This window comes from Odocoileus virginianus, chromosome 1, assembly GCF_023699985.2.
Source record: "Odocoileus virginianus isolate 20LAN1187 ecotype Illinois chromosome 1, Ovbor_1.2, whole genome shotgun sequence".
NCBI lineage: Eukaryota > Metazoa > Chordata > Mammalia > Artiodactyla > Cervidae > Odocoileus > Odocoileus virginianus.
In genome coordinates this window covers 97980091-98005409 of record NC_069674.1, presented here as the reverse complement: position 1 = coordinate 98005409, position 25319 = coordinate 97980091, and the positions used below count along the sequence as shown (strand labels likewise).

Genomic DNA, 25319 nt, shown 5'->3' with positions numbered 1-25319 from the left:
ACGTTCCTGGCCTCGCTCTGCCTCTTTACTTAGTCTGTCCTCGTGAGAGGGAAATGACTGATCCAAATGGAAAGTTTACAAAACATCACTGGGTTTACCAGGGCCAGTTTCACTCTTCTTCCTGCTGAGATCCACTGCCTGTAGGGCACACAGGTAATAGTACTTCTCCAGGTCCCCCTCAGTCACTGGAGAAGGCGCTTCCTTGACCACCAGGCAAAGCTAAGTTCCACCCACTGCTGCTGCAGTGGGCTAGTGAGCTGTCCAACTCTGGCGTTCTTTATTAGCATCCTCACTGAGTTCATAGACCTAGAAGCCTTGACCTCTAGTCTGAGCTCCAAGAGTAATCTATATGCTGTTTTGATCTCCCAACCCCTTCATCTTTTGCTTTATTTTTCAATTTATTCAGAACTGAAATAGGGAAGAGAGATATTCTATATTAAGCCCCTTCCAGGACCCTCCCCCACCCCCCCACCCCCCCCACCAAGATCTGTAGGCAAGCAGATAGGTTGGGAGAAGATAGTTAGGCAAAAGAAACATCATAAACAGAAACAAGCCATTGTAAGGGTGTGGTATACTCATAAAGTTCTAGTTAGTTCAGTAAGCAGAATCTAAAGTACAAGGCCTGAGAGGATGAGTCAAGCTGGACAAGGAGATAGAGACCAGATTAAGAAAGGCCTTTTGTGTCATCCTGAGAATCTAGATTTCTTTCTGAGGTAATGGTGGTCAGTGTGGAAGAGAACTTGAAGGGTTTGTGATGAGACAAGGAAACTACTTGTAGCTACTGCAGAAGGTAGATCAGGAGAAGCTGCGGGGCCTGAACAAGGATCGTGGTAGTGTCAATGGAGCTGTTTTGTGATATTATCCTAAACTGATATAAAGCAAACTCTGTGCATTGTGTTAATTATGAGACCAGTTTGTGGTGGCAGATAAGAAGGGATGTGTGTGTGTTTCTCCATTTGTCTCAATGAAGTGGTCTTACAGTTACCAAAACTTTTGCCCGAGAGAGAAATTCTCACTAAAAGGATATCAGTCTTGAACATAATTGACAGAAGAGCCACAGAATTTTTCTTGGCTAGGGAGCTGGTGAATCCAAACTTGGAAGAAGAGTTAGGATAACTAGAATGATTCAATTTGGAGAAGAGATTAATTTACAAAAGGTGCCAATTCTACCCATTTTCACTGAAAGCAAACACAAAGAAATAAGCCAAAACACAGGCCTAAAAGTATTAGAATAGTGTCTTAGTCCATTCCACTTGCTATAATAAAATGCCACAGGCTGGGGAGCTTATAAACACATAAACTTATTTTTTTTAGATTTATCTATATATATGTATTTTGGGGGGCAGGGGTGCTGCCCTGGGTCTTCGTTGCTGCGTGGGCTTTCTCTAGCTGTGGCGAGCAGGAGCTCCTCTTTGCTGGGGTGCACATGCTCCTCACTGCGGTGGCTTCTCTCGTTGCAGGGCATGGGCTCTAGAACATGCCAGCTCAGCAGTTGCAGCTTGTGGGCTCTAGAGGAGCCTGTCTCAGTAGTTGTGTGCAGGCTTAGCTGCTCCTCAGTGTGTGGGATCTTCCCAGGCCAGGGATTGAACCTGTGTCCCCTGGATTGGCAGATAATTCTTAACCACTGGACCACTAAGGAAGTCCAAAGCATAAATTATTTTTCACAGTTCTGGAGGCTGAAAGTCTGAGATCAAGGTGCCAGCATAGGTGAGTGAGGATCCTCTTCCAGGTTATAGGTTTCTTCTTGCTTCCTCACATGACTCAAGGAGGCAAAGGAATTCTATGGGATCTTTTTCCCTTTTTTTTTTTTTTTAATTAGAGCACTACTGCTATTCATGAGGGCTCCTCTCTCATGACCTGAGCATCCTCAAATGTTCCACCTCCTAATTCCATCACCTTGGGCATTAAGATTTCAACATGTGAATGTCAAGGGGACACAAACATTCAAACTGTAGCAGATGGGCTGGAATAAAAAGATTTTGATAATGAGAATTATATAGTAGAGTTACTGAGAGAGTTGTGGACTCTCCGTCTATAGAGACCTTTAGAAGTAGGACTTCTACATATAGTATACTATATTTAGTATATGGTTTGTATAAATATGGTTTAAGTGATCCCTTTAAAAATACATATGTAAATAAAGATGCCAGGCATGTAAGCTTTACAAGCATTGATTTTGTTTAAAAAAAGAGATGACTTTGAACTTTCAGTATAGAAACAAGATACATTCTGTTCTGGAATTTTGCTTATATTATCTAAAGATCCATTCACTCGACTAATTTTTTTGAATGCCAACTATGTATTAAAAACTGTTCTAGATGCTAGGGATATAAGACTGAACAAACATAAAAATTCATGCTATGTGGAGCTTGCAATCTTATTCATAAGTAAATGAGATAAATTAGTAAAATGTATAGGATTTAGATAGATATCAGTGCTAAGGAAAAAACTGAAAGAGAAATGGGGATTGGATATATCTTTTGGGGAGAGGAGTTGAGGATATGTGGAAATTTAGACAGAATGGCTAGAGAAGGCCTCATTAGAAAGGCAAAATTTGAGTAAAATCAGAAATTTAAGGAGAAAACCAGGTGGATCTTTGGAGGCAGGGCAGTCCAGGCAGAGGGATTAGTTAGGGCAAAGGCCCTGAGGCAGATATATGCTCAGTGACTAAGGAGATCATCTGGGTAGAAGAGAGTGAAGAGGGGCAGAGAGGAAATGAGAGCAGATTATACAGGGCTGTGAAGGTCACTGGATGGACTTTGGTTCCAGCTTTTACTCAGAGGTGGAGAGGCAATGAATTTCAGTGGAGGAGTAGCCCTGGAGCTCTTTGGGTACTCCTGAGAGTAAACTTGAATTCCCAGGAACAGAAATAAGAATATCAGTCAGAAGGGTGTATCAGTAACAAAGGGGAGGAATAATGGTGGCTTGGACTAGAGTATTGTGGAAAATATGGCAAGTGGTTAGATTCTGGGTGTTTTTCCAAGGTAGAGTCTAGTCCATAGGGTTTCCTGATGGACTAGATATGAAGTATAAAAGAGAAGAGAGGAGAATGACTAGGGATTTTTATCTGAACAACTGAAAGAATGGATTTGTCATTTACTTAAATAGGGTATTTTTTAAGAGAGAGAGGTTTAGAGTGTGCATATGGGAAGAACCATTTTGGATAGGTGAAGTTTGAGATGCAGCTTGGCATAGATGCTTCTACTGTGAAGCATTAAGTGAACAACAGATTATCTAACTCTACTGTCTTTCTCTACAAATCCTGAAAGATGATGCTGTGAAAGTGCTGCACACAATATGTCAGCAAATTTGGAAAGCTCAGCAGTGGCCACAGGGCTGGAAAAGGTCCCTTTTCATTCCAATCCCAAAGAAAGGCAATATCAAAGAATTCTCAAACTACCGCACAATTGCATTCATCTCACAGGCTAGTAAAGTAATGCTCAAAATTCTCCAAGCCAGGCTTCAGCAATACGTGAACTGTGAACTTCCAGGTGTTCAAGCTGGATGTAGAAAAGGCAGAGGAACCAGAGATCAAATTGCCAACATCTGCTGGATCACAGAAAAAGCAAGAGAGTTCCTGAAAAGCATCTATTTCTGCTCTACTGACTATGCCAAAGCCTTTGACTGTGTGGATCACAATAAACTGTAGAAAATTCTGAAAAAGATGGGAATACCAGACCACCTGACCTACCTCTTGAGAAACCTGTATGCAGGTCAGGAAGCAACAGTTAGAACTGGACATGGAACAACAGACTTGTTCCAAATAGGAAAAAGAGTACGTCAAGGATATATATTGTCACCCTGCTTATTTAACTTATATGCAGAGTACATCTTGAGAAATGCTGGGCTGGAAGAAGCACAAGCAGAAGTCAAGATTGCCGGGAGAAATATAAATAACCTCAGACATGCAGATGACACCACCCTTATGGCAGAGAGTGAAGAAGAACTAAAGCACCTCTTGATGAAAGTGAAAAGGAGAATGAAAAAGTTGGCTTTAAAGCTCAACATTCAGAAAACTAAGATCATGGCATCTGGTCCCATCACTTCATGGCAAATAGATGGGGGAAACAGTGGCTGATTTTATTTTTGGGAGCTCCAAAATCACAGCAGATGGTGATTGTAGCCATGAAATTAAAAGATGCTTACTCCTCGGAAGGAAAGTTATGACCAACCTAAACAGCATATTAAAAAGCAGAGACATTACTCTGCCAACAAAGGTCTGTCTAGTCAAGGCTATGGTTTTTCCAGTAGTCATGTATGGATGTGAGATTTGAACTATAAAGAAAGCTGAGCGCAGAAGAATTGGTGTTTTTGAACTGTGGTGTCAGAGAAGACTCTTGAGAGTCCCTTGGACTGCAAGGAGATCCAACCAGTCCATCCTAAAGGAGATCAGTCCTGGGTGTTCATTGGAAGGACTGATGTTGAAGCTGAAACTCCAGTACTTTGGCCACCTGATGCAAGAAGTTGACTCATTTGAAAAGCCCCTGATGCTGGAAAGATTGAAGGCGGGAGGAGAAGGGGATGACAGGATGAGATGGTTGGATGGCATCACTGATTCAATGGACATGAGTTTGGGTAAACTCCGGGAGTTGGTGATGGACAGGGAGGCCTGGCGTGTTGCAGTTCATGGGGTCACAGAGTCAGACACAACTGAGCGACTGAACTGAACTGAACCACCCATTTTATACAACTTTCCCTTGACCTGTTGCTATAAAACAAAACAGAAAGCCTCTTTTATTCCAGGTTTTAAAATTCACATGATGATTGTGCTTTGCTTTAATTTTTCTCTTTAGTTTTATTTTGTGTAATAAAATGAAATATGCTTTAAAATGCCTGGCACACGGTAGGTGCTGAGTAAATATTTGTTGAATGAATGAATGGTAGTGGAGAAGCCACAAGGTAATTACTCTTTCCTGAAAAGACCACACAGGAATGGAAGGAGAGCATGGCAATGTTGTTAGAGTCTAAATAAGAACCACTCTATGTCTTGGGCATACTCAGAAAACCAATGAGAGATGAGATATCCAGAAATCCTTACCTCTATAGACCCCAGAGACTTGGACAAAAGCCTTCAAACAACATATTCCATTAAAGAACTTTTGAAAAGAAAAATACTCTGTTTTTTTCTTCCTTTCTTAATCTGACAACTGAAACCAAGAATAAAGAATTGGCAGTACTTTTTTTTTTTTTTAAAGAAGACTTACAATGAGAGGTCAAAAATTTAACAATGTTTCAAGACAATGAGAGAGTGGTTTTGCACCATGATGGGCAGGGATGTTAATTTGTGGCCTGAAAACAAAAGAAGAAAATGTTAGTCATTTAGTTGTATCCTACTCTTTGCGACCCCAAGGACTATAGCCTGCCAGGCTCCTCTGTCCTTGGGGATTCTCCAGGCAAAGATACTGGAGTGGATTGCCATTTCCTTCCCCAGGGAATTTTCCCAACCCAGGGATTGAACCCATGTCTCCTGAATGGCAGGCAGGTTTTTTTCCCCATCTCAGCCACCAGGAAAGCCTAATTTTCGGCCTATGCAGCTGTAAATGGACTCATAGGTAAAATAAAATGTAGTCTTTGGGAGGAGAGCTAAGGATCCATTTTTGTTCAGTTGCTCAGTCGTGTCTGACTCTTTGAGACCCCATGGACTGCAGCACACCAGGCTTCCCTGTCCTTCACCATCTCCCAGAGCTTTCTCAAACTCCTGTCCTTTGAGTCAGTGATGCCATCCAACCATCTTGTCCTCTGTCATCCCCTTCTCCTCCCTCCTTCAATCTTTCCAGCATCAGGGTCTTTTCTAATGAGTGGCTCTTCACATCAGGTGGCCAAAGTATTGGAGCTTCAACTTCAGCATCAGTCCTTCAGATGAATATTCAGGATTGATTTTCTTTAGGATTGACTGGTTGGATCTCCTTGTAGTCCAAGGGACTCTAAAGAGTCCTCTGCAACACCACAGTTCAAAAGGATCAATTCTTCAGTACTCAGCCTTCTTCATGGTCCAACTCTCACCTCCATACACGACTACTGGAAAAATCATAGCTTTGACTATACAGACCTTTGTTGGCATAGTAACATCTCTGCTTTATAATATGTTGTCTACGTTGGTCATAGCTTTTCTTCCAAGGAGCAAGCGTCTTTAATTTCATGGCTGCAGTCACCATCTGCATTGATTTTGGAGCCCAAGAAAATAAATTCTGTCACTGTTTTCATTGTTTTCCCATTTATTTGCCATGAAGTGGTAGGACCAGATGCCATGTTCTTAGTTTTTTTAAATGCTGAGTTTTAAGCCAGCTTTTTCACTCTCCTCTTTCACCTTCATCAAGAGGCTCTTTAGATCCATATGTAAGACAAATCTGTTGGATGAGATTTGTAATCCATGCATAAGGACACTTCAGACCCTTCTAAAAAAAGAGGCAGAATCTTACAGAGGAACCAACCTCCAAAAGTGAAGTAGGATGTGCCAAAGTTGGATATGAATTCTTAAGAAAGAGAGAAGTTCTTACTTTGAAGGGAGAGAAAGGCCACACCTTGAGGGTTATAAGTGCATGTGCATGCATGTTCAGTTGCTTAGTTGTGTCCAACTCTTTGTGACCCCTTGGACTGTATTCCACCAAGTTCCTTTTTCCATGGGATTTCCCGGCAAGAATACTGGAGTGAGTTGCCATTTCCTACTTGAGTGTGAGAGGAATGTAAATTTTGGTGGGCCTGATAGCAAGGGTAACTGAAGGGAAGATTTCAGTTTCTTCAAAAGTATCATGAAGTTGCAGTTCAGTTACATCCTCTGAGAAGTAGATGCTGGAATGGAGTGTAGTTCAAGTGGCGTATGGGGCCAAGGGAGCGGAGGAGGAAATGTATGCAATTTAAAGGAGGAAAGAGTCTGATGGGCAGGGAAAACTTTCAGATTGAGACACCATTCTGATACCTGTGCAAGAAAAAGAGCCCAAGGAAGCCAAATTCAACAACAAGAGCCTATGATCATGACAGAAATCCAACAAAGTTTTGGCCACTCTAGTAGGGAGCTCCAGAGCATAGATAACCTGTTTCGAGGAGGCTCCACTGGGCAGAATGGCCAAGCACAAGAACATTGCCATGCCCACTCACTGGCTGAGGACTTCTCAGGAAGACTATGGCCTCTGCTCAAGAAACAATGAGGATGCCGAAGCTCCATCTGCTAACTGCATTCCTGGCAAATGAACAGGAAGCTGTTTCTTGAAGGCAGATGTGAGCAGAGAACCTCTATGGCTGCCACACAAAGTGTTGTGATCTAAGTGAGGGCACCTCACTATATAAGTGATACGTTTTAGCCTGATCCACTCTGGTAGTCAATGTGCTGGAAACCTAGCAGACAGTAGAGAAAATACAATGCATTATATTTGCTAGAACCAGTTTCTATAAATAAAATCAGATCTCTTCATTCATGTTTTAGGAATGGTGCCGCTATCCCTGTTTAAAGCTTTCCCCCCTCTTATCAGTAGTTCTACAGGGCTTTGTAAGTTAAAAGCAATCAGACATAGCAACGAACAATTGGAAAATGAAAATTTTAAAATGCCATTTATGATAGCATCATAAGATATCAAATAGCTAATAATAAATCTAATAAAGATGTGTAAAACTTCTACTCAAAAAATTGCTGAGAGAAATTAAGAAGGACCAAATAAATGGAGAGATGAACCATGCCCATGAATTAGAAGACTCAATATTTTTCAGATATCCATTTATTCCAAATTATTTTACAGATACTATACTATTCCTACAGACATTTTTTTTTAAAACAAACTTTATTGAGGGAAAATAAATACACAATATGATGCCTTCATTTTAAGCATAGATTTCAGCAATTCTGAAAAAAGTATATTCCAATGTATTCACCAGTACAATCAAGATATAGAATATTTCCATCATTCCAAAAAGCTCCCTCAGGCCTCTTCGTAATCAGTTGCCTCTTGCTATGTCTAATTCCCAAAAACCACTTATGTGCTCTCTGTCTTGTTTTTCTTAGACATTTGTTTACGTAGAATCAAATAGTCATACTCTTCTGTGTCTTGCTTTTTCCACCACAAAATGTTTTTGAAATGCTTCCATACTGTTGCATCTTTTTCAGTAGCTTGCCTCATCATATTTCCAATTACTATTCCATTGTATGAATATACCACCATTTATTTATACAGTCACCTGTTAATATATATTTGGGATTTTCCAGTTAGGGCTAGTATTAATGAGGCTATTTTGAACATTCATTTGCAAGTTTTTGTGTAAACCACGATTTCTTAGCCTCAGCATTACTGACTTGTGGGGTAGAGAATCATTGTTGTGGCAGTTGACTTGTATACAGCAAGTTTTTAAGCAGCATTCCTGGCTTCTACTTATTAGACACTAGTAGCAGTCCCCAGCTGTAGCAATCAAAAATGTCTCCAGACATTTCCAAATGTTTCTTGATTTGGGGTGGTGAGAAGGGCAGTGGGGAGATTTATCCTCAGTTGAGAACCTCCGCTATAAACATTTGTATTCATTGTTCTTGGGTAGATATCTGAGTGGAATTGCTGGATCCTATTATGAAAGTATGTTTAACTTTATAAGGAAATGAAAACCAGTGTTCCAAAGAGGTCATTCCAGTTCACACTTCCACCACCAGTGTAGGGGAGTCCTAGTTGCTCCAGACATTTGCCTACATTTGATAAAATAACTAGATATCAATAATTTTCATTTTAACAATTCTAGTGAGGGTAAAAGTGTTTTGTTAGATTTCCATCTTTTCCTGGTTTTATTAATATATATACACCTTTTTATTAAGTGGTTATTAAAGTCTTTCACTCATTTAAAATCATTATTTTGATTGTTATTTTTGTAAGTCTTCTTTGTGTATTCTGCCTATGACTGCTGTATTAGTTATGTATATATGTTGCAGACATTCTTCCCAGTCTGTGGTTTGTTTATCTGCTTTATTAATAGTGTGTCTTTGAAGATATGAAGTGTTCAATTTATCAATATTTTCTTTTATAGTTAGTACTTTTATGTCCTTAAAAAATCTTTGTTTTTATTATATTTTCCCAAGTTTGTGGAGATACTCCTTAGTATATCCTTAGAGAAGCTTTGGTTTTTAGGTTTTACATTTTGAACTATGAGTCATTGTGAGAAATTTTTGTGACTGGATAAAGATAGAGGTCGAGGTTCATTTTCTTGCACACTTTTAAATATCTAGTTGCTACATCATTATTTTTTAGCAAGACTTTCTTAACTGGTGGCTTGACTAAAACTCTTTTGACCAATATGTGTGATTCTATTCTGAACTTTCTCTTCTGTTCCACTGATATAATTGTCTCTTTCAGTATTTCTCAACCTCTTTTTATTATTTTTTTTATTTTTTATTAGTTGGAGGCTAATTACTTTACAATATTGTAGTGGTTTTTGTCATACATTGACATGAATCAGCCATGGATATACATGTATTCCCCATCCCGATCCCCCCTCCCACCTCCCTCTCCACCCGATTCCTCTGGGTCTTCCCAGTGCACCAGCCCCAAGCACTTGTCTCATGCATCCAACCTGGGCTGGTGATCTGTTTCACCCTAGATAATATACATGTTTCGATGCTGTTCTCTTGAAACATCCCACCCTCGCCTTCTCCCACAGAGTCCAAAAGTCTGTTCTATACATCTGTGTCTCTTTTGCATATAGGGTTATCGTTACCATCTTTCTAAATTCCATATATATGTGTTAGTATACTGTAATGGTCTTTATCTTTCTGGCTTACTTCACTCTGTATAATGGGCTCCAGTTTCATCCATCTCATTAGTCAACCTCTTTTTATTATTACCCCCAACAGAGTCTTTCTAGACTGTTTAAGTTCTTATTGCCCCTCTCCCTCATGGACTTTTAATACCCGAAATATGTTTATGTATATACTTGTTATGTACTATAAATGTGTATGTGTGCTTTTTACATGAAAAGAATATGAGTGTTTTCCTCCAGGAATCAACTTTAACCCTCTTAGGGTGATATCACTCCCACTAGGCATACACAGTCTATTCTAATGCCACATTATAGCTTTAATAGGCCATATTGAAATTGGGTAATGTAAGTTAAACTTTGTTCTTTCTCAAAATTGTATTGGCTGTTCTAAATCCTTTGATTTTATATATATATTTTAAAAAAAAGATTGGAATCGACTTGGCAATTCCTTTCTAAAAATATGTAGTAAAATCCCACTCCAGGCCATGATGGAGTAACAGGTACTAGATTTTCCTTTTTCGTGTAAAGCACATGCAATAATCTATAAAATAGATAGACATTCTTTTTAGACATTGGACAACAGAAAGTATAGGATAGTGGACACCAAGAAAAGGGTAATAAGTAAACTAAGTCACATGAGCAGCTCAGCTTACTCCTTGGAGGCACATTCTGAATTGTAGAACAGAAAGAGTGTGTCAGCGAGAACACAGCAGAGTGCAGGGATTCTGAGGGGGCTAGAAGTAGCAGAGAAGTGTTACAAAGGGAAGGCAGCTAAGCAGAAAAGAGTTTCAGAAATCTCCACAAAATTTCCCTTGGGATTTTGCTGAACACTAAGACCTGAACACATAAGGCAAAACTCTCTGAGGTCAGGAAAAGAGCAACAGAGCCATAAGCTGAATTCAAAATTGACACAAGGATTGAAATTGTTCCTGTCAGCCAAACTGGAGATTCCTCACTGGTTAACTGGAGCACTCAATAGAGATCCCCAAAGGGTCACATTTTTAGTAGTGGGGCTTAACTATCCCTATAGTAACAGTTGCTCTAGGCCCACTCCAAAAATTCAGACAAACAAGTCTCATAGGGATCAAAATAAAATGCAAGTAACAACAGCCTATCAAAAATAATCCAACACTCTTTAAAGAATGGCAACAAAATCCAACACTAAACATAATACCTATAATAACGAGCAAATAAACAAAAATTCATAGACATTCCAGAATCAGGAAATAGTGTACTTCATACTCTTTACTCTATGTATGCTGTACCTCAGTTAAAAAGTGAAAAGAAGAAAGAGTTTTTGGTTAAAAAGAAAACTGTTGGAGGACGCATAGGATAATGCAGTGTGTATCAAACTTAAGCTTGTATTGTTGAAAGACACATCACTGGACCAACCCCTGGAATTTCTGATTGCTGGGTCAGTTGCTGCTGTTCTGGGAACCACTCTTGAGAACCACTGGGCTATCCCAGTGATTAGTTTTAAATTCTAGAGCTAGTTAGATCTACTCAGCCATAGAGTATTAACTTGGAGATCTTGGTTGCATTTCTTGACTTCTTAAAACTTTGGTTTTCTTTTTTGGAAAATACAGATAATAGTAGTACCTATGTTATATTATTGATGTGAGGATTAGTTGAAGTAATATACCCAGTGTTGACACATAGTAACTGTACAATAAAAGTTAGCTATTTTCTTCTTATTGTTACTGTTGCATATATTGTTAGCTATTTTTATTATTATCATCACTAAGAACAAACTAATGTTCTCTTTATTTCTTCTGTGGCCCTGAATTAGCTGACATTGTTGTTGTTAAATGTTAAGTCTTTCTAATCCCAAGCTCTTTTTTTCTTTTGTTTATACAACCATCTTCCAGAATATTCCTTTGAGGCTAAGATTTCCCATGCTTGGTTTAATCCAAAAGATGAATTTTTTCCAAGGCAAATGAATAAAATCAGTTAGGACTTGTTGAGTTATGGGAAAAGGGGGAAAAAAAAGAATATGTCACGTTGCTTTAGAAAAAGAAGCTCACAGAAATATCTAAAAATTAATGTAAACATAAATTAAGTTCAGTCTTAGCATAACAGTTATTCTCAAAGAGAAAATTTAAGTTAGCAACATTGGAAAAATAGATTTTTTAGGCTAGGGGATTGTTGACTCTAATTAAATTTAAGCTTCTTAAGGAAAAAATTAATAGGATACTGTAGATGGCAAGTAGAAAATCTCATTCAACAACATTGTGCTAGGGAGAAATTAAGATACTAAGGGGAAAACAGCTGTTCAAGAAGAAATCTTTCCCTGTACAAAAGTGTCCATAACCAGCTCAATAGCACTTCATTCACTTAACTCTGAAAGGAGATTTTGATGTAGTTTTAAAATATAAATTAGCAAGCCCTTTGAAGACTAGAACTGAGATATGCAGTTGGTCAGATTCTAACTCTGACACCACAACTGGGTGTCCATGTGGTATGGTAGATATATTATCTTTCAAAATATCCCTTACCTATGGAAGTTGATGTCAAACCTGATCAGGTGACTTACTCTGGGCAATTAAGTATGGGTGAAAATGATATGTGCCATAGTCCAACACTGAAAATGCTGCTGATGTGCTCAGTTGGGGCCGATGCTTTGCGACCCCATCGACTGTAGCCCACCAGGTTCCTCTGTCCATGGAATTCTCTAGGCAAGAATACTGGAGTGGGTTGCTGAAATAGTATATACTTAATTAATTATGTTTAGATGAATGAATGACTGATTGATACTGACTGTAGAAAACAGGCATTTTTTTTTCGCCCTGAATTATAATGAATTTAGGGAATTAATACCATGCATATTTCTAGAAAAATATTCTTAGAGACTCTCTGGTTAGGGGTAAGAATAGGATAAGAAAGGGAGCAGTGGGAAAGGAAAAGGAACTGAACGGTATCAGCCAAGCAATTTGGATTAATTAAATGTCTTCTTTGAAAAACAAACAGCTTTGAAAAAGTGACAACAAACCATAAGGGCGCCTTACAAACAGTTTCACAGTGTCAGGTTTGTCTGGGAATGTTTCCAATATTAATGCATGTTGCCACTTTTAAAATAGGCTAAAGATAATCTATGGCTCACAAAAAGAAAAGGTCTGAAGGTATTAAGCCAAATGTAATTTTATTTAGTCAATTTCAAAGAATCTTATGGGTCTGTGGAATCCATTAAGTGAATTATTTGAACCCTCTCAAACCATTCATTAAAAATATTTTATAAGAAGTTATAATTTGAGTATTTTTATTAAATATCTTTTTGGCTTTCATTTTTAAAAAACTGTATTTTAAATAAGCATGGTTTGGGCTCATCAAGCAGCTTAAACTATTTTTGAAAAGTTTTGGGTTCGGTAAAAGCCAAGCTGCTTTTTGCCAAGCAACTTTTCCTCTCATTTTAAAAACCGTATATATTTTAAGGGAAATTTAACCCATGTGTTTTTGATTCATTTAAATTTAAATAATCAAAATAGTGTTTTTTACAAGCTAGTTGATGTCAAGAAGCTTTTTGGGTCTTTTAAAGAAAATTTTATTCTAAAAAGAAGAAGCAATGATTTGCCAACTGTAAATGCATTTCAACACCAAGAGGCTTGTATTCATTTGTAACTGCAAACCCCTGTTTCTGAGTCCCTTCTATATCTGGCAGAGATGGTCATTCCTGTTCTCTAACGTATTGGGGCCTAGGCTCCCCAAAGTTAGCTAGCTTTTTGATGAAATAAATGTATTAAGGCTGTAAAAATAAGGAAAATGATCATGATTGTTAAAACGTTTCAAGAACTCATTGATGGTGCAAGAGATTGTGTCGCCAAATGGAAAGTGTTTTCCTTCATCTGTCACACATTTATTGATCTTTATGATGGATATGACACATCCACAGTGATGGGAAAGCTGCTAAGATGAACATCTTTGGGGTTCCTTAACCCAAAATTAAGAAGAGTAACCTCAGACGTTTTCTTTCTTCCTTTATTAAAATAGGGAGAGACCTGAAAATTCCAATGAGATAGTATTTTGATGGAAGGAGGACTGATATTTGGATTTTCGAGTTTTAAGAAAGGCAGATAATATTCTCAGGGAATTAGATTAAGAATGAGAGGAGATAGTTTATCAGACAGATGCGACTGCTTTTTCTCTTTCCCAACTTTGTGTCCTCCTGGGGCAAACAAGTCACTCAGATGACTGATCAAATCACAATGGCCTATAAGCTGTGATGGACTAAAGCTTAATAGCTACTTATTTTAAATCTTCAGATATCCTCTCTAAACTTGGAGTTGCTTAAATGTCAGATAAATAGGTGCCTAATCTCCCTCCACTCTGGTTCTCAGTAGCTTCTTTTTCAGATCTATAAATATGAATAGCATCCAACCTATGAATCTTCCAGGAGTAACTATGATAGCACTTTGCTCTTTGCCTCACTCTCTACAAATTTTCTCTAGGTAAAGAATTATTTATTTTGCTGCCCTCCTCCTCTTGCATAGGTGGCCAGGAGTGAGAGTCAGGGGAAGGAGAAAAGAAGCTTTGCTCCAAAATTTGACCTAACTCAATGTAAAGACAAAACTCCTGAAAAATACCAAACTCTAATTTCATGGATTCTGCAACGTCTTTATGGACCTCGTTGTGTACCTAGAGTAAGATGATTCTTAGGTAGACGCTGCTTAGCAGAACATTGTAATGGGCCTCATTTCTTAAACACACAGAACTTTACATATTGTCAAAGACAAAAAGACAGTTTATTGGCTTTATATAAGTAGGACTATCACATATGATTGTGCAGGCTGTGCAGCTGTATGATGGCTTTGTAAATAAATGAAATGACAAGGGGGAGATTTCAGACAGCCTGGTTCCAGGTTGTCATATGATGGCATAAGTTCTCTCTTTCTCTCTTGTGCACACACATACACACACATACTACATCGCCTAACTTTTCTTCCTTTGCCCTTATACTAATGTACTTCTATCTAAAGGGCTAAGGAGTGGTTTTATTAAGAAATGGGTTTACAGATCTGAAAGAGACACGTGCACCCCAATGTTCATCGCAGCACTGTTTATAATAGCCAGGACATGGAAGCAACCTAGATGCCCATCAGCAGACGAATGGATATGGAAGCTGTGGTACATATACACCATGGAATATTACTCAGCCATTAAAAAGAATTCATTTGAATCAGTTCTAATGAGATGGATGAAACTGGAGCCTACTATACAGAGTGAAGTAAGCCAGAAAGATAAAGAACATTACAGCATACTAACACATATATATGGAGTTTAGAAAGATGGTAATGATAACCCTATATGCAAAACAAAAAAAGAGACACAGATGTACAGAACAGACTTTTGGACTCTGTGGGAGAAGGCGAGGGTGGGATGTTTCGAGAGAACAGCATGTATATTATCTATAGTGAAACAGATCACCAGCCCAGGTGGGATGCATGAGACAAGTGCTCGGGCCTGGTGCACTGGGAAGATCCAGAGGAATCGGGTGGAGAGGGAGGTGGGAGGGGGGATCGGGATGGGGAATACATGTAACTCCATGGCTGATTCATGCCAATGTATGACAAAACCCACTGCAATGTTGTGAAGTAATTAGCCCCCAACTAATAAAAATAAATGAAAAAAAAAAAAAAAGAAATGGGTTTAAAGAACTCTTCACTTTGTTGGGTGAGCAGCCTTCTGCATATCATCTCCAAATAAAAGAATATACAGCTCATGGCAGAGCATAGTAAACATTGTGGAAAATTGAACTTTTGGCCTGGAATGTTTGTTTTCAACTCATGATACCATGATGGTCAGTATATTTACAGTTCCATCAAAAATCCCAGTCCAGTTATCACTATGCCTGTTCTTGAATCAAACATGCTGGTTGAGGGTTGGAATGTTCTAATGGGCCAGGCCTGAGTCATGGTCATTTTCCAATATTGAGGGATGGATTCAGCGCCACCTGAATCGTGGAATAAGAGTGGAAAGGGATAATTCCCACAGAGAATCAATAATAGAAGACAATAGCAAATGTCTTATCTGCCACCTGGTATTTTTCATTTGTTACTGAGCCAAATTGTCTCCAAATCTTATTTTCATATACCTCTAATTAAATTTCACTTATTTGGCCTTTTACTAGCATTCTAAAATGTTGAAATAAATTTGAATATTTATTCTGTCATCTTTCAAATAAGTCACATTAAGCTGTGGAAGAAATTGATACCTTCTATCCAGTGTACTGTATAAATATTGAGTTAACTACAGACCAAAAATTGTTGTGATACTCAACTAGCTTTCATTTGATATAATTTCATTCAACATTTGTTTATCAAACACTTAGTAGGTACAAAGCATAAGATTACATTTATTTATACTCCTGGCTACATTTTTAGTTATATTTATTATTACCTAGCCTGTATTTTTTATCTTCTACACAAGGATAAATTTTGATTCAATTTACATAAATATTTGGAATGTGAAATTATGTGCCAGAAATTGTGCCAGCATTGGAGCTACAAAGAAGCCTGTAATCTAGTACAGGAGAGAGATGTACAAAAATGATTAAAATAAGTGTGATCAGAAAAACAACAGTCTTCAGAGTTTTGGCATGTTTACTTCTAAAACAAATGAGTTTATAGACTAACAAGGTATTTAACACTATCCCCTAACAAAGCATAAAGACCGAGGCATCAGTTTTCTTAGTTAATCCAGATTGAGTTCTAGACTCCTGTGTCATTTCCCAAATGTTCACACATTGTTTGTTTAGCAAGCAATTCAAATTTCTCTAAGAAATCAACTTCACATTGTAAGTAATTTTTTAAAATGATAATCTTCACCCTTCTTTTTAAAATCAAGACCCTTTAGGGCCCTCACTTATTTTCTGTAGTGTCCCCAAAAGAATTAATGTTGACTTGGAGATCACACTTGTTAACTCTTACAGTATCCTGAACATAGAGTATCTAGGAGCAGACATAAAAATGGACAGAAGAACATAGCTTTTGAACATCTTACTACTTCAACCTCTCTAGACCAGTGGTCCTCAAACTTTAGCAGTATCAGAATCATTTGTAGAGCTTTTTAAAAACGATCTTATTTATTTATCTGTGACTGTGCTGGGTCTTCACTGCTGCACAGGCTTTTCTCTAGCTGCAGCCAGAGGTGGCTATTAACTGGTTGTGACATCCAGGCTTCTCATTGCAGCGGCTTCTCTTGTTGTAGAGCACAGGCTTAGTAGTTGGGGCACAGAGGCTCAGTTGCTCCATGGCACATGGTCTTCGGGTTTTTCCATACGGAAACTTTTTGGCCAACCCAATAACAAGCACTGTACTAAACACTAGGGAAACAAAGATAAAACAAATTCCCAGCATGTAGAGAAGCTGTGTGGAGGGAGACAACACAATCCCCCTGAGAAGTGCTATGTTGAGGTCTGCTAGGGTCTGCTAGAATGACAAGACCTATGTGCATTGTTCATGAGTATTTGCAGGGGAGCGGATGCTCCCCAGAAGGCAAGGATTGTTCTGTGACGAAGTAATGCTGGGCAGAGCAAATCCACACTCCACTTGGTGGGTTGAGGAAGATTTTATGAGATGGTATACTATAAATTATTTCTATAAGTATTTCCTAAACTTTTCTGTTGCATTAACTTTTATTGTAGTAGTTTTCATTTATGTCTTTTCTTTTTACATTTGAAATCATTGTTAACCTTTAGAAATAATTATAGGAAAATAAAATTTTAAAATATTTTGAGTATTCTTTCCTTAGGATGTTAGAGATGAAAGGCCCACATTTGTAAACCCACCTGCTGCCCCCTGCACTGAGTAGAGTGGAGCCAAGGCCTTGGAATATGTTGCACAGCATCACACCTGCATGACTAGAGTCAGGTTATGTTTATAGTCTGGGAAGCAGAGTCACGGGAGGGGAAAAGGGGGTCACAGTACATATATTGAAAGCTTTGTCTGATGTTGTTCCAGAATTCAGACTTCACAGTGAAACTGAGTCAGAAACCAAGCAGAGTTGGGCAATGTCAGAAGGTTCTAGGTGGTACTAGATAATTTTTCCAGGAAACTTCCTTTTATCCTCTAGGGGATTTGCATTGGGCTTCTGGGTCTACTGGATCATGGTATACCTCCTAAGGGTGGAGTTCAGCCTTTGCTACAACTTCAGACTCCATCTTCTTTCTTGGTTGTGAGCAGGCCCACAGCATGATTGCCATGTGGCTTCTCACAACATGGCCTCACCTCCTCCCTGGGGTTCCTTTGAGGCAGCCCTCTCCTGCCTCTCAAGAGGAGCAGGAGAACAGGCCATGGAGGAGAGAATTCTCACAGTTTTGTCTTGTACACATTATGTTTATCTGTAACAGTATGAGACTCAGGATATCTCAAGCCTTCAATTCAGCTCCTGGTAGCACAGTTGGCCTCTCCCTCTTTCTTACACACACACATGAGAATATAAAATGAAAACTACAATTACCCCTGGGTCAGGAAAAGCATTGAGACTTATCATTCAACAGCAAGAATTTACTGAGTATTGTGTTCCAGTTCCTGTCTAGGTGCTTGGAATGTACCAATGAGCAAAATAGACCAAAAAAAAACCAAAAAAACAAAAAAACCCCATGTGCCCTTGTGAAGCTCACATTCCAGAGGAATTTTTTTTTCAATCCCATGTGAATGATAGTATCAAATTCTTCCCTCAAATGGTATTTAATGGGGAGGGGCATAGATAAGGTGGGAGAACCACAGACATGATCTGGACAAGTGGCTTCTCTGAGTGGGAGAGTGGGTAGAAAGGGGATGAGTGACAGAGTTAAATTCAACTACTTTACAGTTTTGTCTGGATTAAGACCATTAATCTCTTAAAGAAAATGGGAAAAAGCCTATTTAAAAAATCTAGGAAGTTTACAATTAGGCAAATTTTGCAAGTAAAATTATTTTCTTTTTCCTCTCAGCAAATCTCTGCTTTTCAGGTGTTAACATAATCCACCTACCAGTCAGTCAGTCAGCTTATCACGCTTGTCGTTTATAGTATGGCACTTCCCAGATAAGAATCCCATTTTCTTTTTTTTTTCTTACATGGCTTCAAGAGCCACCTGGCAGTCAGGCTGTTGAATTGAATTCAAGGATGCTTTCAGACTAGTGCCATGAAACAGGCAATTCACTGTATTTCCATAAGGCACATTACTGTCCCTCAGTGAATGATATCTGACAGAAACAGTAAAGAGCAACTTATCTAACATCTAACAAGCATTGCTTTTCCCAGGATGAGCAGAGAAAAGGATGCTGAAGGGAGCCATCGCATGTAAGTCTTAGCATCACTGAGTAATCACAATGAGTACATTGTAAGAAGTCAGTATACGCTCACCAATTGTAGCTGGAAAGCCTATACTATGACACCTGTCCTTGAAGAACTTAGGTGAAATTCCATTTCAAGTGAAACAGAATAAAAAGCCTAATTCTCTGGAAATTCAAAAAAAGAGAGGTCTCTGTAGGTTGATTAATGGTGAAGGAGAAATGGCCTGTGAAACCATGCATGAGACCCAAGTAGATTTCTCTTGGTGAACTTTGTCTCTCCGTCCTATGAATTACTGAGCCAGAGTTGCTACCAAGCGTTTGCCATGGGAAAAAGTATTTTCATGGGTTTTCTATTTGATTATGGGTGTCATCTCTCAGAAATGCCTACACAACTGCAATAGCACAAAGACCTTGCATAAGGATAATTAGCTAGTCAGTCAATAGGATTATTGACTGCTATTTTCTGTTGGAAACAGACTGAAGCCTCAGTTTAAGTAAACAGTCTCATCCTGGGGCAGAGGAAGACTTTTCTAATCCTTAACAGTGTTCTTTGGTTTGGTCAGCAGTCACTAAGTCATAGCTGACTCTCGTGACCCTATAGACTGTAGCTGCCCAGGCTACTCTGTGCATGGGATTTCCCAGTGAAGAACACTGGAGTGGGTTGCCATTCCCTTTGGGACTTAAGTCTCTTAGAGTCATAAGGTGAGCATGATGGGAAACAATTCCAGATTTTCCACTCTATTCTGTATTGTGAAAATTGCTACATCAAATGAACAATGAATTGGTTCATAGCTACTTTAGGGTAGATGGGTAGGAAATGTCATCACGATGGTTGTTTCCCAAATTGCAAACCAGTAGGAATATTTTTCTTGGAAAATTGAACACATATGTAACTATAACTAGTCTGATGTTTAGTTTTCCATTTTAAAAAAAGTATGAATAAATGTCTACTATATACAGTGCTTTGTGTGCTAACATCCATGGAGAATGGTTTTGGGCAGGGTTGACACCATTTTATAAAATGATTATTAAAAGTCTAAATGGGATAAAAATTTAAACAAATACTTTTCCTAAAGTTATAAATTCAACCTAAAATTAAATCTACAGTTATTCCATGGTGGCTAAAGGTGGTAATCAAAGATTAAATGGATTTGCTTCACTGGGAGTCTCCAGTCATCATCAAAGCACCTCTAATTTCTCGATTGAGGTCTATTCCTATAATGAAACTGTTTTGGTTCTTTTACACTTTTCCCCTTCAACCCTAATAGATTCCTGTGGCTTTTGTGTTGTATTTTCATCATTCTGATCAGATAATTATTCCCATCCCATCTTCCTCATGCTTCTTTGCATCATCTCTTTTGTTGTAGATTTAAACTTACATACACTCCTTCTTGTCTCCTCCCTACTAATTCTTCCCAGATTAATCCTTCCTACTAATCATTCTACAGGTGAATGGAAGGTGTTTACTATTCAATATGTTTTCTGTAGATTGTCAGCTGCTCCAGCTTTTTGCTGCTGAGAAGCATGGAGATATTCATTTAAGTCACTAGGCTTCTGTCATGTCACAGAGGGATGGATGCCTGGGATCGAGTGGATGCTTAAGAGTAGTACTGAAAGCTATGTCTCACTGGTGTCAGCAACAAGGCAGCAAAGAATGCAGTGATATCATTTTCAGAGGATACAGAAAAAGCATCCTCAAAGTGGAACTATTCTCTCAGAAATACCAAGCTTATTAATTTCTAGTTTTCAAGAGCTTGTAATCATGGGGGATGAACTTGAAGTTTAAAATTCTGTGGTTGTCATTCAGTAATACTGGAGATCCAAGATGTATTCTCAGACAAAGTCTTTGCAAGCAGAAACTATCCTCTTGCTAGATGTTCATCAATGTTATTTATTTCTGAGCAATTTGGGATTCAATGAAACATCCTTGAGAGTTAGTCATTAAAAGGAGGACATAGAGTACTATAACAAGGAAATATGTTCCTGCTCTCTCATTAAAAGTAAACACAATGTGTATTACATGATCTGATTTTTTATACACACACAAAACTTGGGTAACAAAGAATGAGGTTATTTACACCCAAATATTAGCTGGGGATATCTGTAAGTGCTGGGATTACAGAGGATTCTTATATTTGTCTTTATGGTCATTTTAATTTTTGCAATAAATAAAAACAGTAGATGTGATAAATTTAAACCACAGACAATTTGGCTTCATATACAGAGAGCCCTCAAGGAGATGGCATTTACATTAGAAACAAGCAAACAGAGCAAAACAGAGCTAAAAGTCTATATTACAGAAGTGACTTAGAGGTTTCATGATGATTTCCTAGTTCTGAAAGTGAAAATAAGTTCTGACAGATTTCAAATTAGTTTAGTCTTCATTGAGGTTTTCAGCGTTCCCTTTCAGTGTTCCAATGTGGGTTTTGTTTATACCTAACACTATTTCCAGATGGTTTGGGAGGAGAAAACAAAGATGTTTTAAGGCAGTGTCATCACATTTGATTCTCATATTTGGAAACAATATTTTATTGTGTCCTTCTTTAATACATACATACCCTTCCTTTGATATAGTTAGAGAATATTTTTTACTTCCTCTTATTCCTTTTAAAAATCTTTTAAAAATTATTATTACTTAGTGTTTTTTGATCTCACTCCAAAAGCTTTATGACAGCTGAGTTTAAGTGGTTGCTTCAGGCTACAGAAGTCAAAGATGTAATTGAATTATGCTTCCAGGCTTGGCATACAAAATCAAGAAAAATTTCATTCATTATGATTAATTAATCTAGAAGCACAGTGGTAGTATTATGATTCTATTGTATCTGGAACTTGGCACATTTTCAACTGACATGTACATGGTAAAGGAGAGAAGGGAATGGTAACTCTGTGTCTGGCAAACTGCTCCATAAGAGACAGCCTGGAAAAAAAAAAACAACAGAACAAACAAGAGATCAGGGGAAGAAAAGATGTTACATATTGTATATACAGGCTTGTATTTTTTGAGATTCCTCTCACAATGAATGATATCCTAGAAAATGCCATAATATGGGATAATGAATGGCTTACATGTCAGAGTTACCCTCAAAATCACTTTTAGTATATACCTCACTTCATCCTACATAGTGTTATAGTGAAAATTAATCACCATGATAGTGATAGGTACTAGTGAGCAACAACAAAAACATTTCCAAATGCCTGTTAAAAAATAGGCATGGCTAATGAGAATTGCCTGCTCAAATCCTTTTATATGGACTTCCTTCCTTTGCTGTAATAAACTTTAAAAGTAGATTGCCTGGGATTTATGTTATTATCTAGCAGACAGTTGATATAACTAAGGGACCAGCATCAGTTGAGGAGGGACACTTCTCAACAGTGAAGATGATGAAAGACAAGGAAAGAAAGGGAGAGAGAGAGAGAAAGAGAGGAGAGAGGATTAGGAGTGAACCCGTTAGCCACTCTGTATTTTGCAAGAACACAAAATAACAAACAATCACAAAATCTCAGTGACATACAACAATAATCATGTATTTAGCATGCATCTGTAGATCAACTCTGCTGGTTTCTACTAGGCTTGCTCATGCAAATGCAAATCATGGGGTGATCAGTTGCTCTAGGCTGGCTGGAATCTACTGGGCTTCTTGGGTTCAAAATGCAGGTCTATAGGTCAGCCAAGAGACTCTGTCTCCCATCTTTCTGTGAATAGCTGGCTAGCTGAGGAATGTTTGTCTCATGGCAAGGCAGAGGCTCAAGAGAGAGCAAGCTCCATCACACAACAGCTTCCACTTTAAGTGCCCATGACATCTGTAAACCTTATTGAAGGAAGTCGCATAGCTGGGCATTAGTAGAATGGGGAAATAGTAGACCATGGAGAGAGAGAGAATTGTAACACTAGCTCCATCATCACAGAAGGTGAAATGGAGAGGGGAGTGAGAGTAAGAGAGACAAGGAAACAAATAATTTTCTTTAGATCTTCCCTGACCCAGAGCCAAGCCAATGAGGAACTCATATTGGTAATGTTCAACTGCTGAAGGCTTTGGGAGATTCATCATAATTTATTTTGAAGAATTCTTGCTAATAACATGGTGGTGACTTTGGGGAGCGCATTCAGTTGTGGGTCATAGTCTCATTTTGGCAGCAACTTTCTTTCCCATATACTGGCATGACGTTTTTTCTAAGCAGTGTGGGAGAAACTTTCTTTTCTGGGGGCCTGTGGATTTAAATTTGTCATTAATTTTGAATCATTCTGTCATCATGACAGCTCAGGGGCCTACAGATGCAAACATCAGATAAGGCAGGTAGGTGTAACTTAGGTTGCTAGCTCTGAAATGTACTGAGGATAAGTGCTATATATGGATGAGATCCAAAATATACTTCCTATATATGAAAGCCAGTTAAAGACAAAGAGCTCTTTAATTATTAAGGCACATATAGGAATACTGACAAAAGACTGACTTCCATAACTGGTTCTATATACATTTTGTGACATTATGCAAAGGAAAGGAAACCCTTTTTATTCCTTGCTACTGCTGCTGCTGCTGCTAAATCGCTTCAGTCGTGTCCAACTCTTGGGACCCCATAGGTGACAGCCCACCAGGCTCCCCCATCCCTGGGATTCCCCAGGTAAGAACACTGGAGTGGGTTGCCATTTCCTCCTCCAATGCATGGGAGTGAAAAGTGAAAGTGAAGTCGCTCAGTCGTGTCAGACTCTTAGCGACCCCATGGACTGCAGCCTACCAGGCTCCTCCGTCCATGGGATTTTTCATGCAAGAGTACTGGAGTGGGGTGCCATTGCCTTCTCCTTTTATTCCTTGAAGCACCTTATTTTCTATACCTGTAAAATGAGATATTTAAAACATAGAGCAAAACGCAACTATATAACTGAAAGATCTATATACTAAAATGTTAAAATCTGTAATTCTGACAAAAGTGTGTTCTACTTTCAGGGTTTTACAAAGACGTTGATGCATCTGTATAGGATTTAGACTAAAGTGAGGCAGAGGCCATTTTTCTGTCCCTTTTAGACCATCTCTGCTGATAAACATGGTTGTGAAAATCATATTTCTCTGCAACAATGCCCACTGTTCACTCTACGGCTTCCTTGGTGAGAAGTGGTGGTGATGGCAGCCACAGCAACACGGACTGACTACTCTCATCTCCCAGTCCCTGCACTGTAGCTTCATGGGCACCCAGAAGCCAAGGTAACAGTGGCGACAGACTGGGAGCAGGTTCTTGACTCAGGCATGGCTCTGGTAGTGTCTCACCGGTAGTAGTAGCTGGTGAATGAATCAGTTTTGTATTATTCTGCAATCTCTTCTAAAGACCCAGAGCCTGATCATTCCACACATCTTATACTTTCATAAGAACTCATTTTCTGTATAAATCTTCCTGCTTATAAATACCTGAAGTGATATCTCTTTCCTGAACTGAACCTTGACTAACATGGAAACCTAACTTACACAAATATAAAATAATCTAGAAAAGGATCATATGGGCTAATCTGGTAGGAACATGCAAATAAATGATCAAAATAATTTTGTACTTGTATTTTCTCTATATACTCATCAACAGATATGTACCTATGCCATCAAGAAAAATGCTATAAAAATTTAAGATGTAGATAAATGTTGCATTGTTGTTGTTGTTGTTCAGTCATTAAGTCATGTCCAACTCATTGAGACCCCATGAACTGCAGCATGCCAGGCTTCCCCATCCTTTACTATCTCCCTGAGTTTGCTCAAACTCATGTCCATTGAGACAGTGATACCATCCAACCATCTCATCCTCTGTCACCCCCTTCTCCTCGTGCCCTCAATCTTTCACGACATCAGGGTCTCTTGCAATGAGTTGGTTCTTCACATCAGGTGACCAAAGTATTAGAGCTTCAGCTTCAGTATCAGTCCTTCCAATGAACACCCAGGACTGATTTCCTTTAGGATGGATAGGTTGGATCTCCTTGCAGTCCAAGGGACTCTCAAGAGTCTTCTCCAACACCACAGTTCAAAAGCATCAATTCTTCGGTGCTCAGCTTTCTTTATAGTCCAACTCTCGCATCCATACATGACTACTGGAAAAACCATAGCTTTGACTAGATGGACCTTTGTTGACAAAGTAATGTCTCTGCTTTTTAACATGCTGTTTATGTTTGTCTTAGCTTTTCTTCCAAGGAGTGAGTGTCTTTTGAGTTCATGAGTGCATTCACTGTCCACAGTGATTTTGGAGTCCAAGAAAATAAAGGCTGTCATTGTTTCCATTGTTTCCTTATTTACTTGCCATGAAGTGATGGGACTGGATGCCATGATCTTAGTTTTCTGAATGTTGAGTTTTAAG

General features: G+C 38.6%; 2 long non-coding RNA genes across 4 annotated transcripts in view; one reads left to right on the top strand and one right to left on the bottom strand.

Annotated features, from left to right (window-relative positions):
• The window catches only part of LOC139036283 (uncharacterized), a 286771-nt gene that overhangs the window by 32508 nt on the left and 228944 nt on the right, over window positions 1-25319 (bottom strand). The gene's annotated exons all lie outside the window — the stretch shown is intronic.
• LOC110122361 (uncharacterized) overlaps window positions 1-25319 on the top strand; it is a 255283-nt gene that overhangs the window by 42960 nt on the left and 187004 nt on the right. The gene's annotated exons all lie outside the window — the stretch shown is intronic.